At 47.6% G+C, this 18239-nt stretch overlaps 2 pseudogenes; both read left to right on the top strand.

The window, feature by feature from the left end:
- The window catches only part of LOC117193905, a 133030-nt pseudogene extending 119406 nt beyond the window's left edge, over positions 1–13624 (top strand).
- Positions 13625–13712: 88 nt separating this feature from the next.
- The window catches only part of LOC117193904, a 28950-nt pseudogene continuing 24423 nt past the window's right edge, over positions 13713–18239 (top strand).

The raw sequence follows: 18239 nt of genomic DNA, 5'->3' as shown, positions 1-18239 counted from the left end.
CGGACGGACAGACGGACAGACGGACGCACGGACAGACAGACATGGCTAAATCGACTCGGCTATTGATGCTGATCAAGAATATATATACTTTATGGGGTCGGAAACGATTCCTTCTGGACGTTACACACATCCACTTTTACCACAAATCTAATATACCCCAATACTTATTTTGAGTATCGGGTATAATTAAGAGCAAACGGGGAAAAACAAAAGGGGAAGAGGGGCCCATACCCCTTACAGATCGATCGGTTCTCCACACCCGCTTCCGAAAGGGGGGGGGGGGAGGGGGCGGTGGGGGGGGACATGAGACATGCAAAATGAAGGACCCCCAAAACAGCAAAAAGGTTGGGCCCATCCGTTCTTTTGTTGCATTTAAAGCCACACACACACACACACACACACACACACACACACACACACACCGGGTGAAGGACCCGAAGCACCAAACGACGAGTTCGAGGTGCCCGCAGTTCCAAAAGGCGATGCAGCAAATGAAGGATAGATGAAAATCATCCAACTAAACCTCAACCACTGCGAGATGGCACAGCAGCTGCTAAACCAGACCATAAGGGAGCACCGTATTGATGTAGCAGTCATAAGCGAGCAATACCGGAATCGCAACTCGGGAGAGTGGATTGCTGACTCGAGCAAGAAGGCAGCGATATGGAGCTGTGCGAGTCCCACACAGCAACTACTGCAAACATGCGTCGGAGACGGATTCGCCAGAGCCCGGATAAATGGAGTGCACATATATAGCTGCTACCTGCCGCCGAGCCTCAGCCTACAGCAGGCGACGCAGGCACTGGAAAGGATTGCTGAAGATGCGCGGGAGAAACACCCTACGCTCATAGCCGGCGATTTCAACGCTTGGGCGACGGAGTGGGGATGCCCGAGAACGAACCCAAGGGGACAGGCGCTCTTAGAATGCTTTGCGACGTTGGATGCCGTACTGCTGAACACAGGCACACAGCAGACGTTCGGCAGAGCTGGAACGGGGTCTATAATAGACCTTACGTTCGTGAGCAGCAGCCTCAGCCGCAGGACAACGTGGGAAGAGTTAGTGGCTTATACACCGGGAGTGACCACCAAGCCCTCATATGTGAAATCCAGGAAGCGGGCGCACCTAACCCGTTCATTGGCAAGCAGATCCGTTATAAGACCGAAACGCTAGAGCCGGATATGGTCCGGGCCATGTTTGAGGACTACAAGACCAACGGTACGGCTGAAGAGAGAGCAAGCCAACTGGCTATACATACGCTGGAAGCATGTGATGCAAGCAGGAGTGCCAGCGGAAAAGACGACTATACCAGCGTTCGAGAGGTTCCCCGGAATTCGAGAGGCTCCAAGGAGAATATAAGGAAAGCAGACGCTGCTTGAAGAGGCAGATCAAGGATGCCAAGCGCAAATGCTTCGAAAAGCTCTGCGATGACGCAGATGCGAACCCTTGGGGCTACGCATACAGGCTGGTAATGAAGAGACTGCGAGTGTTCAGTCCCCCGCCGCCAATGTGTGCAGATCTGCTGGTTAACATAGTAGAAACCCTATTTCCAGAGAAAGTGGCAGCCCAGAGGGTGATGGATAGAATACCGCCACCTGAAATAGAAGCCACCACGGGAGCAGAAGTCCTCGAAGCTCTACAACGGATCAAGAACGGCAAAGCACCAGGACCTGATGGGGTCCCAAATGCCGTTCTGCGCACGGCTATTGAGACCAATCCACAAATGTACGTGGATTAATTCAATGCGTGCATGTCCGAAGGGACCTTCCCCAGACCATGGAAGCGACAGCGGCTAGTCCTCTTACCCAAGGGGAACCAGCCGACCGAGGAGCCATTATCCTATAGACCACTCTGCATGCTCGACGCAGTGGGTAAGATCCTCGAGCGCATAATCCACACCAGGCTGGAGAAGGCAGTAACGCGTCAGCTCTCACCGAGACAGCACGGGTTTCGCAAAGGCAGGTCCACGGTGGACGCAATCGGCGAAGTATGTGAGATAGCAAAGCGAGCTATCGATGGCACCCTATGGATGTACGGGACCAAAGAGTATTGCATAGTGGCAACACTCGATGTCCAAAATGCATTCAACTCTGCCAATTGGGATCACATACTAGAAGAATTGAGAAACTTTCATGTACCGCCGTATCTGCAGAATATCATCGCGGACTACATAAGAGACCGAGTGCTCATATATGAGACGGATAAGGGGACACGTGAGCACCAAATCACTGGAGGAGTTCCCCAAGGATCGGTCCTCGGCCCGCTGCTGTGGAACATCATGTATGATGGAATCCTCAAGATGGATATGCCAATGGGCGCCACGGTGATAGGCTTTGCCGACGACATAGCAATAGTCGTAGTGGCAAAACAGAAAGAAGCGGCGGAAGAAATCTGCAACGACGCGGTAGAGAGAGCCAGAACATGGCTATCAGGGAGGGATCTCTCATTAGCCACCCACAAAACGGAGGCGGTGCTCATAAGCAGCAGGAAAGTAGTGGAGACGGCCACGATCCGAGTAGGAGACTGCACTATTAGCTCCAGTCCAAGCCTGAAGTACCTGGGGGTCATAAATGTCCACAGACTCAGCTTCAAGCATCACATGGCGTATGCAAGCAGCAAAGCAGGAAAGACGGCAGTGGCCCTATCCCGCATCATGGCCAACACCGGAGGCCCGAAACAGCCAAGGCGAAAGCTACTAGCGAGCGTAGTTGGCTCAACGCTAATGTACGCTGCACCAATATGGGTTGATGCAATGAAGCATAAAACATATGCCCGAGAATGCAACGCAGTCCACAGGCTGTGTGCCCTGAGGGTGTGTTGCGCATTCAGAACGGTATCCCAAGACGCCGCACTTGTGGTAGCAGGAATGATTCCCATCCATCTGCTGGCAAGAGAATCCGCAGGAATCAGGGCACAGCGAACCCTGGGGACTACGGACCAGGACACCAGAGGTGCCTTAAGGCAGCGCACAATCCTGCAATGGCAAGATTCGTGGGATAACAGCAGCAAAAGGCGATGGACCCATAGGCTAATCCCAGACCTGAAGAGTTGGCTGAACCGTAGCCATGGACAAGTGGAGTATCACCTGACACAACTGCTGACAGCACACGGTTGCTTTAAAGCCTACCTGCATAGGTTTAAGCACGAGGACGACCCCTTCTGCGTGGTCTGCGCAGGGGTCATCGAAGACGCAGAGCACTGCTTCTTCGAATGGCCAAGATTTCGGCAAGAACGAGAGGATCTAAGCAACAAGCTTGGAAGAATGCCAGCGGTGTCAAACCTGGCAGAATGCCTGCTGGAGTCGGAAGGAAACTGGGCCTCGATTAGATTCATGGCCGTAACTATGGCTACCAAACTGCGTCGCGAAGAAAGAGAACGCAATGCAAGGAGATAAAGGATAAAGGAGATTATTAAGAGAAGAGCCCTACGGGCATCTCCCCCCGGCGAAGTAATATCTCGCGACAGTACCGCCGGGATCCGGGATAGGTGTGGTTGGTTTTAGAGCGGTTAGAGTCCCTCACTTCGGCTTCGGCTGAGTCGGCATGAAGCTTTCCTGTAGTCACAAAACAAAAAAAAAAAAAAAAAAAACGAGGTGGAACGTTGTGAGTTGCTGCGGACACCGCAACTCTACAGTTATACCCGATACTAAGTCAGTATGGATCTCCTCCGGCAGACGCCGCTAATATTAAACGACTCGACAAAGAGTGCGTGCGAGAGAGACAGAAAATCAGTCTGAGCGTGACGTCGGGCGCTGCGTAGCCACTGCAAATTGATTTGTTCCTATTGGCTATAAAAATGATCTGATCTGATCCAGATTAAGCGATCTGATAGATATGGTCATTATCTATGATTCTGCGTTTTTAGTTTTCTCGAATGTGCAATATTGTGGATGCAACAGATTTTCGTCCTTTGTGTGGGTGGAAGGGGGTGGGGCGAAATTTTGAGATACACGTTTTATAGTAAGATCTAACAGGAGTGCGGATACCAAATTTGGTTACTAAAGCCTTAATAGTCTCTGAGATTTTTAAATATCCCCAGATTTTCGTCCTTTGCGGGGGCGGAAGGGGGTGTGGCGAAATTTTGAAACAAACTCGTCTCGGTCCGATATATTAGGAGTGTGGATACCAAATTTGGTTGCTCTAGCTTTTGTAGTCTCTGAGATCTAGGCGCTAATGTTTTACTCTAAGCAAAGCCGCCTATGCTACGTGTGTGTTAGAGAGAGACAGGGCGAGAAAAAATGAAATTGTTTTCTTGATGCTGGCTATAATAAAAATACGGTCCAATTCAGATTCCGCAGTCTTAAAGATATGGTCATTCTCTAAAATTCTACGTTTTTAGTTTTCTCGTATCGTCGAAATTGTGGATGCCACAGATTTTCGCCCTTTGTGGGGGCGGAAGTGGGCGGGGCAAAGTTTTGAAATATTCTTGGAGCAGTGACATATCACAGAAGTCTGGATCGAAAACATCGTTGCTCTCGCTCTTATAGTCTTTGAGCACTAGGCGCTGAAGGGGACGGACAGACGGACAGACGGACGGACGGACAGACGGACAGTCAGACATGGCTCAATCGACTCGGCTATTGATGCTGATCAAGAATATATATACTTTATGGGGTCGGAAACGATTTCTTTTGGACGTTACACACATCCACTTTTACCACAAATCTAATATATCCCAATACTCATTTTGAGTATCGGGTATAAAAAAAAACGAGGGGGAACGTTGTGAGTTGCTGCGGACACCGCAACTCTATGGTTATACCCGATACTAAGTCAGTATGGCTCTCCTCCGGCAGACGCCGCTAATATTAAACGACACGACAAAGAGTGCGTGCGAGAGAGACAGAAAATCAGTCTGAGCGTGACGTCGGGCGCTGCGTAGCCACTGCAAATTGATTTGTTCCTATTGGCTTTAAAAATGATCTGATCTGATCCAGATTCAGCAATCTGATAGATATGGTCATTATCTATGATTCTGCGTTTTTAGTTTTCTCGAATGTGCAATATTGTGGATGCAACAGATTTTCGTCCTTTGTGTGGGCGGAAGGGGGTGGGGCGAAATTTTAAGATACACGTTTTATAGTAAGATTTAACAGGAGTGCGGATACCAAATTTGGTTACTCTAGCTTAAATAGTCTCTGAGATTTTTGAATATCCCCAGATTTTCGTCCTTTGCGGGGGCGGCAGGGGGTGTGGCAAAATTTTGAAACAAACTCGTCTCGGTCCGATATATTAGGAGTGTGGATACCAAATTTGGTTGCTCTAGCTTTTGTAGTCTCTGAGGTCTAGGCGCTAATGTTTTACTCTAAGCAAAGCCGCCTATGCTACGTGTGTGTTAGAGAGAGACAGGGCGAGAAAAAATGAAATTGTTTTCTTGATGCTGGCTATAATAAAAATACGATCCAATTCAGATTCCGCAGTCTTAAAGATATGGTCATTCTCTAAAATTCTACGTTTTTAGTTTTCTCGTATCGTCGAAATTGTGGATGCCACAGATTTTCGCCCTTTGTGGGGGCGGAAGTGGGCGGGGCAAAGTTTTGAAATATTCTTGGAGCAGTGACATATCACAGAAGTCTGGATCCAAAACATCGTTAATCTAGCTCTTATCGTCTTTGAGCACTAGGCGCTGAAGGGGACGGACAGACGGACAGACGGACGGACGGACAGACGGACAGACAGACAGGGCTCAATCGACTCGGCTATTGATGCTGATCAAGAATATATATAGGTTATGGGGTCGGAAACGATTCCTTCTGGACGTTACACACATCCACTTTTACCACAAATCTAATATACCCCAATACTCATTTTGAGTATCGGGTATAAAAACACACACACACACAAGTCTCGAATCAACTTTCATAGAGATCGGTTGTGTCGCGCTTGTGCAAAGTTGTTTTCTTTATTCTGCTTTAGCGGAGCATTCTCTTGTGTGCTAAAAATAGCATACATCGTAAATTCGGGTGCTGCTTTGTGCGGTGTCGGCAATTGGACAAAAACAAAAAACACATTTGTGAACGTTTTTACAACTGTATTCAATGCCCTTCGGGCAAGACATACCCCTCAGTCTGCGCACAGCCGCACAAGAGGGGCAATAAAAACTTCGCTTACCAGCTACGGTGTAATGAATGCGAATAGTTCATCTGACTCTCGGCTTAGAAATAAGCGGACTGATCATGAGAGAATGCTTCTAATATCAGACAAATTACCTTCTGAGATTCGTTCTGAGTACCGTTCAGAGGCTGAACGCTCTACATGCACAGAAACCACAACAACAGTAACATTCACTAGTGCCACCAACAACGCCACCTACACCATGGCAACTGCTACAATAAGCAGTATCTGCCCTGCACTAAGCTTTGATAGCCAAGAAAACTCCATATCCACATGCCCCGACGACACTGAGGCAAAAACACTTCGCACTGCTGCCGAACGACTTCTGGATGCTCAAAAACGGAGAACGGGCAAAAGAAAAAACGATCAGACTTTGTCATCTAAATCTAAACGAGGGAGCGGCGGCCGGGACCTGGGCTTGCCCCCCACTACAAGCCAACAGGCAAACACCAACAACAGATTTTCCATTCTTGACACGAACATCCCAAGTGATAGTAATAATGAGGAAGTTCGGATGAATGTAGATGCAGACGCTGGAATTGACCAACTGGATGAACACTTTTATTAAGCAGTTAATACAGACCAGTGCCTTCAAGGAGAATCAACGAGCTCTGGTAATCAGCTTAAAGGCCCTCCAAAACCACCGCAAATAGTTGTCAATATTAGCAACTTAAATGACTTATTTGATGTCATAAAGGACGTTGCAAATTTGAATAACGTTGTCGTCAAAGCTAACCAGGGGGAAACGGTCAGAATCCTCCCAAAGACAGTGATACCTATAGAGCAATTGTGGATTGTTTCGATGCAATTGGAATAGAATTCCCCACATACCAATTGCAGACTGAAAAGCCTCATAGAATTGTTGTAAGAGACCTACATCATAGCACCCTAAACAATGATATTACCGCCGATTTTAAAATGTTGGGCTTCGAGGTCCTTCACATCCATAATCCAAGCTCAAGGACTAACAAGGACGAAAAACTTATTATTTTTTTTATTAATATTAAGCCTTGTGCAAAAATTAACGAAATTTACCAAGTCAAGACCCTTTGCCGCCAAAAAATAAGGATTGAAAGGATGCGAAAATCCACAGAGATTGCTCAATGTCGTCGATGCCAGGATTTCGGCCACACAGCCAAATACTGCCGCCGACATCACAACTGTGCCAGATGCGGTGAAAATCACCAAACCTCACAATGCACACGCCCCCTAGATGCACAGCCAACCTGCATTCACTACTCTGGAAGCCATATGGCCAGTTACAAAGGATGCCAATGGTATCAGGAGTTTCTACGCCGATCAATGGGCTCCGCAAAGAAGGCAATTAATACGAACAGGACGGGTCATGTCCGCTTAAATAATCAAGTGGCATATGCTTACTCTACCACACTTCTTGGAGACCAGCAACAGTTTCCTACCTTGCAGTCTAGTCACAAAAAGGGGGCTAATAGACCAACAATACAGCAGCACCAGCGAAATATTGTTCAGCACCAACCTTTGGTAGGCACTAGAAGTAATACAGGAGCCTCCTATGCTGCCGTAGCAAATGGTAATTCAAATGCAATACCTGCTACACCTGCTCAGCGTCGTTTTCATAGTCTACAAGCGCATCAGCCACAAGGATTGAATAACCAGCAACAGAATTCATATGAAGTCTATGCACTGCTACAACAACAGCAGACAAAATTTCAACAATGGCAACAACAGCTCCAACAGCAGCAGCAGCAGCAGTTTCTTATGTGGCTACAGCAACAGCAGCAAGAACAGCAGCAGCATAATAGTCAAGCCAATCAACGCCTTGAAAAACTTGAAAAAATGGTTTTTGAATTGGCCAACACGATTAAGCAATGGGCTGGATCTAATCTTCAGCTCCAGAACAACGTTTCAGCATCTCAATGAACCCACTAAAGGATCTCATCTGGAATGCTAACGGCATTTCAGGGAAAGCAAAAGAAGTTGAGCTCTTCGCGCACAAGAATAGCGTTGACATTCTTCTTTTGACGGAGATCAGAATTAAAAGAGGGGCAGCTGTAAAAATATATGGATATGCCTTCTATCCAGCCTTCAAGCCATCGCGGAATAATAATAGCGTTGGTGGAGTTGCGGTTTTAGTTAAGACTTCGCTTCGTCATTTTCCACAAAGGGTCATTGAGACACGCAGCATGCAAATGTCAGCAGTAAAAGTAGCCACAGGACTGGGCGATGTGGAGTTCAGCGCCATTTACTGCCCTCCCAGAGTCAGGATTGAGGAAAGACATTACATCGATGCACTCCGTGCTTGCGGGCAAAGGTATTTGGTTGGTGGTGACTGGAATGCCCGACACTGGCTGTGGGGAGACACTTACAATTCCCCTAGGGGGCGAGAGCTAGCGGAAGCCATCTCTGCTACTGGCGCTAAGATCCTTGCAACTGGATCACCAACCAGGTACCCATATGTACTCAATCACACGCCGTCCTGCATAGACTTCGCAGTACATCATGGTATTCCGGATTCTCGAGCAACAATAAGTCAGAGCTGGGATCTGGACTCCGACCATCTGGCCTTAGTCATCAGCATTAAAACAGATGGCATTATAGAAAATCCAAGCCCTCATCTAGTCACCAAGCACACTGATCTGCTCGCGTTTAGGCAACATTTGGAGAGGTCGATTCAACTGAACGTCACGCTAAACTCTGAGGAAGATATCGAGATGGCTGTAGATAACATCACAGAGAGTATACACATGGCTGCTGCTGCCTCAACGCCCTCGCATCCTCCGACAAGCGCCGCCTATGGAATAGTTCTTACAAGAGAGGCCAGAGAGCTTTTGTCACAAAAAAGGAGACTTCGCAGACGCGCAATCCGATCTCAAGACCCATGGGACCGAATTCTATGGAACCGGGCTGCCAAGCAACTTCGAAACACCCTGAGAGAACTTCGAAGCAACTTCTTTGAACAAAAGCTTGCTTCCATGGATTACACCGTGGATGCTGGATATTCGCTTTGGAAGACCACTAAGACTCTTAAGAGACAACCGTTCAGACAGATTCACATCCGGTGTCCCAACGGTGAACTTGCTAGAAACGAAGAAGAGCAGGCCAATTCGTTTGCACATCATTTGGGGGACAGGTTCACCCATTACCAATTCGCCACGGAGGCGCAGTACAAAGAGACAAAAGATAGTCTGCAAACACCTCTACAAATGGCCTTACCCATTAAACCAGCCAGGGCTGAGGAGATTGTTGAAGTCATCAAGTCCCTACCGAGGAAGAAGGCTCCTGGCATTGACAGAGTGTGCAATTCCACACTGAAATCATTGCCTACTCGGGCGATACTCTACATAGTGCTCATTTTTAACGCCATGTTAAGGATGCAGTTTTTCCCTAAGCAGTGGAAGATAGCAACAATCCTGATGATCCATAAGTCTGGAAAACCGGAGGACGACCCTGAGTCGTATCGGCCAATAAGTCTTTTGTCTTCCTTATGTAAGGTATGGGAGAGGCTTCTTGCCAATCGTCTTGGTAGTATAATCAAGGAATGCCGTATCTTGCAGGATCACAAGTTTGGCTTTCGGGAGGGACACGGCACAGTGGAGCAAGTCCACAGATTGGCAGGACACATCCTACAGGCCTATGATGATCTAGAATACTGCAATGCAGTCTTCATTGATATGCAGCAAGCCTTCGATAGAGTTTGGCATATCGGCCTACTGAGCAAAATTAAAAAACTGTTCCCAGCACCATACTACGGTGTCCTACGATCATACTTGGAAGGACGTCAGTTTATGGTCAGGTTCAGGAACACACATTCAACACCTTGACAAATGAGAGCTGGAGTTCCACAGGGCAGCGTCCTTGGCCCGCTGCTTTACTCTATCTATACTGCAGATCTACCCTCCCCCAGCGAGCAACATATGGAGGCCCCCCGTAAGGCTCTGCTTGCTACCTACGCGGACGATATAGCACTGCTCTACAGCTCCAAGTGCCGCCTTGAGGCAGCAGATGGTCTCCAAGAGTACCTCTACTCTTTGGCAGCTTGGTGCAAAAGATGGAATTTAAAAGTCAACCCACTGAAGACCACCAATCCATTCTTCACCCTGAAAGCGCTCATAGACCACACCCCACCCATAAAGTTTGAAGGCGTAACTTTGGACCAACCAGAGCAAGCAAAGTATCTCGGTATCACCCTTGATAAGCGTCTTACTTTTGGTCCACACTTGAAAGCTACGGCTCGTAAATGTGGGCAAAGAATGCAGCAATTGGGGTGGCTGATTAACAGAAGAAGCACCATGTCACTGAGAGCCAAAAGAGCAGTTTATGTACACTGTGTAGCCCCGATCTGGCTCTACGGTGTGCAGATTTGGGGTATAGCTGCCAAATCGAACTATAAACGGATACAGGTCTTGCAGAATCGCGCCATGAGGCAAATAACGAACTGCCCTTGGTACGTGCGCGGCTCCACCCTACATCGGGATTTGAATCTGCATACAGTAGAGGAGCAGATTGGAAGGCACACCAGCAGATACAGTAACAGGCTAATTAGACACCATAGTATGCTCGCCAGAGGATTACTACCTGCCAGGCCTTTGAGGCGGTTGAAGAGATTGGGTTTTGCCAAAACTATTGGCCAACTCTAAGTTTCCCTCCCAATATTATAATATTATATTTTTTGTAAGTCCTCTCGCATTTAGCATTAGGTTTGGCTACCCCAATATTATTTACCAGTGATGATAAGATACGTTATCGTTTCCGACCCCATAAAGTATATATATTCTTGATCAGCATCAATAGCGGAGTCGATTGGGCCCTGTCTGTCTGTCTGTCTGTCCGTCTGTCCGTCTGTCCGTCCGTCCGTCTGTCCGTCCCCTTCAGCGCCTAGTGCTCAAAGACTATAAGAGCTAGAGCAACGATGTTTTGGATCCAGACTTCTGTGATATGTCACTGCTACAAAAATATTTCAAAACTTCGCCCCGCCCACTTCCGCCCCCACAAAAGACGAAAATCTGTGGCATCCACATTTTTAAAAATATAAATAAACCAAAAACGTAGAATCGTAGAGAATGACCATATCTTTTAGACTGCAGAATCTGAATTGGATCGTATTATTATTATAGCCAGCATCAAGAAAACAATTTCATTTTTTCTCGCCCTGTCTCTCTCTAACACCCACGTAGCATAGGTGGCTATGCTTAGAGTAAAACATTAGCGCCTAGATCTCAGAGACTATAAAAGCTAGAGCAACCAAATTTGGTATCCACACTCCTAACATATCGGACCGAGACAAGTTTGTTTCAAAATTTCGCCACAACCCCTTCCGCCCCCGCAAAGGACGAAAATCTGGGGATATTCACAAATCTCAGAGACTATTAACGCTAGAGTAACCAAATTTGGTATCCGCACTCCTGTTAGATCTCACTATAAAACGTATATCTCAAAATTTCGGCCCACCCCCTTCCGCCCACACAAAAGACGAAAATCTGTTGCATCCACAATATTGCACATTCGAGTGGGGGCAACATGTGTGTGTGTGCTGGGAATCTACCTTGGGGGCTGGGGGGCTGAGCTCTGGACTGATAGAGGGGCACAAGAGGTGCCTTCTAGAGTCCCTCCATTTGTTACACAAATGAATTGCACAAAAATTACTTCTGAGCGTTGTTCCGCCTCAAAAGGACTCGTCCTTCAACATAATAAATGACAAACAAAAGCCGGGCTCTCGTTGCCATTTTAATTTTAATTCATGACAAGATGACTGCCTGCCTGGCCTCTGCTCGAAGAGGGGTTCCACAAAATGTGGCAGCCACTTATCAAATCAATGCAGGGCGCAGCCCCTCTGCAGAGTCCTGCAGCTGGTCCTGGAAATAAATGCGTTCATTTAAAAGCGAATGCAACTCTCTCCAGAGCAGGGAACGCTTAAGAGCGACAAATTCACTTTGTGTCACAGCGGAGAAGTCGGAGATGGAGTTGGAGTCGCAGTATTGCTCATACGCCACGTTGCACTTATTTCATTCAACATCGGAGACTGTCTGGGACTGGGGACTGGGGACCGGGGTACACACACACATGCAAGCCCCGGCGTTGACTTAACTTGCCAGGGATTTACGACAACGCTCCATGGAGCTCGAATAACATGGAGAGCTGCAGACTTTACTCCTTCGTCTTCGTCTTAGTCCTCGTTTTTTATTCCCTTTCATTCATCCTGCCCTCCCCTCTCTCCCACTCTCTTTTTATTAAGTTGAAAATAGACGCAGGCTAAATAAATCCATGTCGCTTACTCGTAAGTCGTAAGCTGACGTTGTCATGTGTGCAACGAGGGCTGCCTGATGCCTGGAGGATAGTTTTAAGCTCCTACATTGAATGCATAATTAGGTGGCAGGACCCTGGCAGGGGGGGGGGGGTGGGGGGGATTACAAAACTGTCGCTAATTAATTCCCAATCCCTTGCAGGGCATTCGTGGACAACACCCACCTGCAGACGCTGCATTTGAACTACAATCCGCAGCTGGGCGACATACCGATGCGCCTGTTCCAGGGCAATCCCAACATCCTGGAGGTCTACATGCAGAGCAATAGCCTGCAGACGCTCTTCTCCGCCCAGTTCCCGGTGGACCAGCTGCAGAATCTCTATCTGGGGGACAATCCGCTGAAGTGCAACTGCTCGCTGCTGTGGCTCTGGCGCCTCGTCCCCGGCAACTTCGAGGGCGTCGATCCACCGCTGGAGCATGTGGCGGATCCGTGGCCGCTCTGGCCAAGGAGGCCGGCGACAGGGACGCGGAGGCGGAGGAGGACGATGCCAGCACGGCGGCTGTGGCGGAGGACGGAGTGGCCGCTTTGGCCGCCTACATAGCCGAGCAGCACATCGCCAATGCCCTGCACACCACCGAGCCGAGTGCCTACGAGCTGGCGACCTCCGCCTCGTCCTCGAGCCGCAGCTCTGGGTATCTGCGGATGGACCGGCAGCAGATCGGCTGCACCGGCGCACCCGGCGGCAGCTGCTCTCCATGAGCGAGGGCGAGATCACCTGCCCCGCCCACATCGTGACGGTGGTGTGCGCCGTCATCACGTGCCTCCTGGTGGCCATGATCGGGGTGAGCGTCCTCTACTACCTGCGCTTCGTGAAGCGCCGCAGGAAGCTGCTGAACGAGCGCGGGCCCCTGCGCACCAGCAAGAGCATCATCAAGGCGATGCCGCTGCAGGCCCATGGCGCCGGCGGGCACGGCGGGCACGGGGTCCACGAGTACCAGCAGACGACGCTGCCGCAGCTGGACAAACTGGAGCTGGAACGGTATCTGGCGGCCCAGACGATTGCCAACGAGTACCGGGCCCTGAAGCCCTGGGAGCTGCCCGTCAAGGAGGCGGACGACGAGCCGGAGCACCTGTACGAGCGGTTCGATCACTAGGAGTATCCCGATACTCAGACCATGAGCCAGCTCAAGCAGGCGGCGGCTCTCTCCTCAGCCGGGGGCTCTCCAGTGCCACAGGCTGTGGCATCCGCTGGCAAGCCGCATGTCGTCTACGTATGACGTGGGCGTGGCCAGGATTTGGATATCGAAATGGAAATGGATATGGTGGGCCCCAGTCTCACCAACAACAACTATCGGAGCTATGTGCAGAGCCAGTTCTGAAATGAGGGATCTCTCGGATCCCACAACGACGAAGACGACGACGACGACGACGACGGCGATGACGTCGACGCCATGGAAACAGGGAATGTGAGGTTATGGTTTGTTTAAAAGGGCAACAGAGTGGAAACGACGTCATGGAAACAGGGAATGTGAGGTTATGGTTTGTTTAAAAGGGCAACAGAGTTTAACAAGCGTCAAATGAAACAAGGGATATACATGTCTACGAATACGACTAAAAGATACAGATACATACTAATCGATAGGCTATAACACACACACACAAACACAATTTAGCTCTTTTTTCACTATCTGTCTCGTGCTGTCTCCCTCTCTCATAGTTAATGGCATTCAGCATTCGAATACTCTAGATAGCATCTTAGCGGATAAGCTCTACCTTAAAAGTGAATTTAAACCAGGATTATATAATGATATATAGAGAGATGTAAGGGTACAGTTGCGCTGGGGAATGCAGCAGCGCCCCTCGGTTGGCAACAGACACAACTGTACCCCCACTCGGAGAGATGCATGGGGAGCATATTGTGGCATTGAAAACAACCCAAATGGGGACCAAATAGTCCAGTCCAGTCCAGTCCTGTCCTGTCCATAAGCCAGATCGAGCCACTCTCCATGTATCTTTCCTTCAGTAAAAAACAAAAGAATAAAAATCTAAAGTGACTATATACAAATACATAAAATATAAAGCATTAAAAATAAAATATAAAACAAAGGAAAATGATGATAATTCTAGATGTACGCGTATTATATGGAATAAATGTAATAAACTCTGTCGGGTCAAGCAGCTTAAATATTTTAAATTATTGCCAGTGGTGCTGCTCAAAGGAAATGAATTTTGGTGTTGTCGTTTCCAATGCCCCCACTGCAAAGATCATTTGCTACCGCATATGCGCATGCAGCGGAATTCTTTCGTCTCCTTATGTCGCAATCTCTCAGACTCGGCTTAACAGCGTCCCCGAGCAGCTCTAACGCTCTCGGGCTATCATACGCTCTCGCTCGCGTCTAAGCTTGCTGAATAGGGCCCGGCAATTTGGCCCGTCAGCCCTTGCATGGGCAGTCTTGAGCTAATCGTCGCAGCTATTAGACTAACATCCTCGCATCAATCGTTCGCCCCAATCATCCCCATATGTACATACGCGATAAGTTGGTTTACATATGCAAATAAATTGTGAATTATAAACAGCCTCTCGAGTTTCATTAACTTCAAATTGCAACAGCTGTTAAAAACGCTTAATAGCTTAACATTTGGTGACCCCGACGTGATTGTGCAATAAATAATCCATCAGTGCAATCACAAACTAATATAGCATTCAAAGATCTTAACTAATTGCCATCTCAACCAGTGTCATCGACCACATAAGTTATCCATACATATATACACCGGCCTCCCCTGCATATTCGGTAGTGCACGGAGCTGTTGGCTTGCGCTTCTCTTTTCGGTCATCTTCCCGCAAGAAACGTTTCTTACACCGGTCGCCTTTGTATTGTAGTGGTCGCTTGTCGGGCGGATAGGAAAGCATATTTGTGTTCTTCGCCTGAAAGTATGCCCGATGGTATTTGTACAATTTATATATTTATGTTTATAATATATATATAAATATATTTATATATATTGTATTATTTATACAAGTATATATCACACCTCACCGAGATACTTATTAATTATTAAGTTTAGTCCCCATAGTTAGTGTATAGTTAGGTTGGCTTAATTTCTTGTTGTGGTGTTACATGTTAAATGTTCCTGGTCGTGTGAGGGCTAGCGCCATCTAGGGTTGACATTAAGAATATGCTTAAAAACGAACAAAAAATCTCCCCACCATGTCCATAACCATTCAAGGTGAATGGCGAAGGATCGTGCAAAGGCAGATCCGGAGAACAAAATTTTTGTTGGTCAGTAGATCCGCCCAAATCTTTCTTTCTCCTCGTGGCCGTACAAGCATTCAGTTGCGCGGTGAGAAAAAAAAATAATAAAAATAAAATTAAACCGCCGTAAATAACCGTGGTGTGAAACCAAAGTGCACTCGATCGGGAAAAAAGAACCCAAGAAAGCAGATTGGGCTCTAATCGAAAACGTGAGTACCGGCCTTCGACAGTGCTAGGAGCCTCGAAGTTAGATTTTCCGACTTTTTCTGTAGTTTCCGCTTGGAGGTGAGCAGCCCCAACACAAAAAAAAAAAAAAAAACACCTGGAGAAAGAAGGAATTAGCACCTCAACCCCATCCCCCTATTTTCGCAGTGCCAGTTCCAACCGGGTAAATATGTGCATGGAGTAACTGTTAGAAAAAGTAGCCTGATCAGTATTTTCAAATTCCACATTAGAATCGGCACTTAGTTTGGGAATTATCCAAAAGCTGCAGCCCGAGCTTTAAGCCCCCGCACTACGAACCAGCTGATCCACCAAGTCGCGGGCAGTGAACTTTGGCTGCGCGAGACGAGGACAGCCGTCTGAACGGGCTTAGTGCGGCGAAGTGGCGTAACCGTTTCGCATTCAAAACCGGGCCAAGAAAAGGAATTCTGTGCTGGCAGTCAGCGTAGGCCCGAAGCCGCTTAAATGTTCCTACCGGGCGGGAAAAAATAGTGCACCACGTGTGTACATAACCTCCCGGCGACCCCTAGTGGTATCGCCTCTCTTGTTCTTCTCGTGATTCGGCCTTACTGTTCCAAACGTTTATTTAAAGTGCAGTGGAGGCCAGCGTTTGTCTTATGTGCACGTTAGTGTCATTATGTAGGCTGAATGAAAACTGTAAGAGATGTGCTCACATACATATGTATACACCGCCCACTGAAAGCCACTGAGGCCAGTAAGATCCCACCGTGACTCGCATTCCCTTGAACCTCGCAGTCCGTTGATATGTCTGTTTTTGTGTAGTTGGATATACTTAGTGTTAATTGTAACAGAAAAAAAAACCAGAAAAAAAACCCACCAACACATGGAAAGTTTGAAAATGCATTTGATAAAAGCTTAAAAGATTGAGCTTAAAAGCGTCCGCTCGGCCGTGTCCCCTCCGCGAGCTTATGCCATGCAGCACGCGCTGTACGATTTTGTTTTTGGTTTGCAGGTAAAAGTTTAATGCACCCACACACAGCCACACGCCCAGCTACGAAAGATCTTTCGCCGCGGGAACACAAACAAAAACTGAGTGAGCTTTATAATATACCAACAACATTACATTTTATTGCCTCCCAAAATTCCGCGATCGTGGCAAAAGCTTCGTTCTTTTTTGCTAGAGCTGTTTGTCGGTCGTTGACCTCACACTTTTAAAGTAGTCACAGCTGATTGGCCTTCTGCCTTTACAATACGCTTGGTAGAACGAATAGTATGTCCAACTACTCCCTGAAGCCGATGTGCTGGGACATGTGTACCTATATTGCGCTATAGTATTATCTTTCTATCTAAGGAAAAATCATTAGTTTATATCGCACTATAAAATATCGTATATGCACTTATAACTATTTACACTTATCGTATTTATTTATCTAAATATTCCCTAGTAATAATAGCTATGTCTCTTGTGACGCTTTTCGTTCCTCCTTTTGTCCATTTATCCTTGTCTTGGAGTTCTCGGTTAGTGTTTCTTTTTTCTTGTAACATGAATATAGTATCTGAATATAGTTTCTAATAAAATGATTGTTAAGATGAATATGTGCTAGACGTTACCGCATTTGGTGGAACCATGCCGCTCGTGAGCGAAATAGGATGACCAATACCGGACACTCCAGGGATCCTGATATTATTATTGGCTCTTTCAGGATCATGGTAGGGTGGGCGTGGCACGACTCCGTGCCAGCAAAACAGAGATGTCCGCCGCGGTGGTAGATCCCTACTCCTTCTCTGCACTATCTTTGCCCCACTATACTTTCCGTACCCCTAACGATCCTTTCCTTGTCTGTCCCCCTTCCATTACCAAAAAGAGTACGCGAATTTTAATAAAATAATACCAGCAGGAGCGAAGCAACCTAACTGGAGGGTTACCCCAAAGAACCCATCCCATTTGCGACCAGAGATCAGCCGTGGAAGCGAGCGCGTACTCCTTCTCAGTTAGCCGACCACCAGCTTCATCGTGCGAAGATTCTCTTCGTTACTCGTTACAGTAATAATTATTTTATTTGGCGCCCAACGTGGGGCCGAAAGGCCTGAAGGTCAGGGTTGACGTAATTGTAAGCGTTACAAAGCGGAGTTACATCAACTTATATGGTTGTGTGTGACCCCAGCCAAACTTGACCCCGAAGCAGAAAAATTGTTGAGAAAGTCCATAACACCTGCGAGCAGTGCATAGTCATGCACTGGCTTAAGACTTTTGTTCCCTGTTTCCCACCCCCCTTCCTTAAAGCCTTCCTTTTGTCCTGGAATTGGATCCTGTGATGGTGGATGCTTATTAGTTTCCGATAACGGTTAGCCCGCATCGGAGTATGATCCCTAACCCTTGCTCGATGGTAAGCTGCTCTGGAATCGATAATAGCTTCACCATAGCTTTATTGCCGAGCAGTATATGCCATAGCAGTGAAATCTAGAT

The sequence above is a fragment of the Drosophila miranda genome (assembly GCF_003369915.1).
Source record: "Drosophila miranda strain MSH22 chromosome Y unlocalized genomic scaffold, D.miranda_PacBio2.1 Contig_Y2_pilon, whole genome shotgun sequence".
NCBI lineage: Eukaryota > Metazoa > Arthropoda > Insecta > Diptera > Drosophilidae > Drosophila > Drosophila miranda.
The sequence above is the reverse complement of the archived record's forward strand: the minus strand, read 5'-3'. Positions and strand labels throughout refer to the sequence as shown.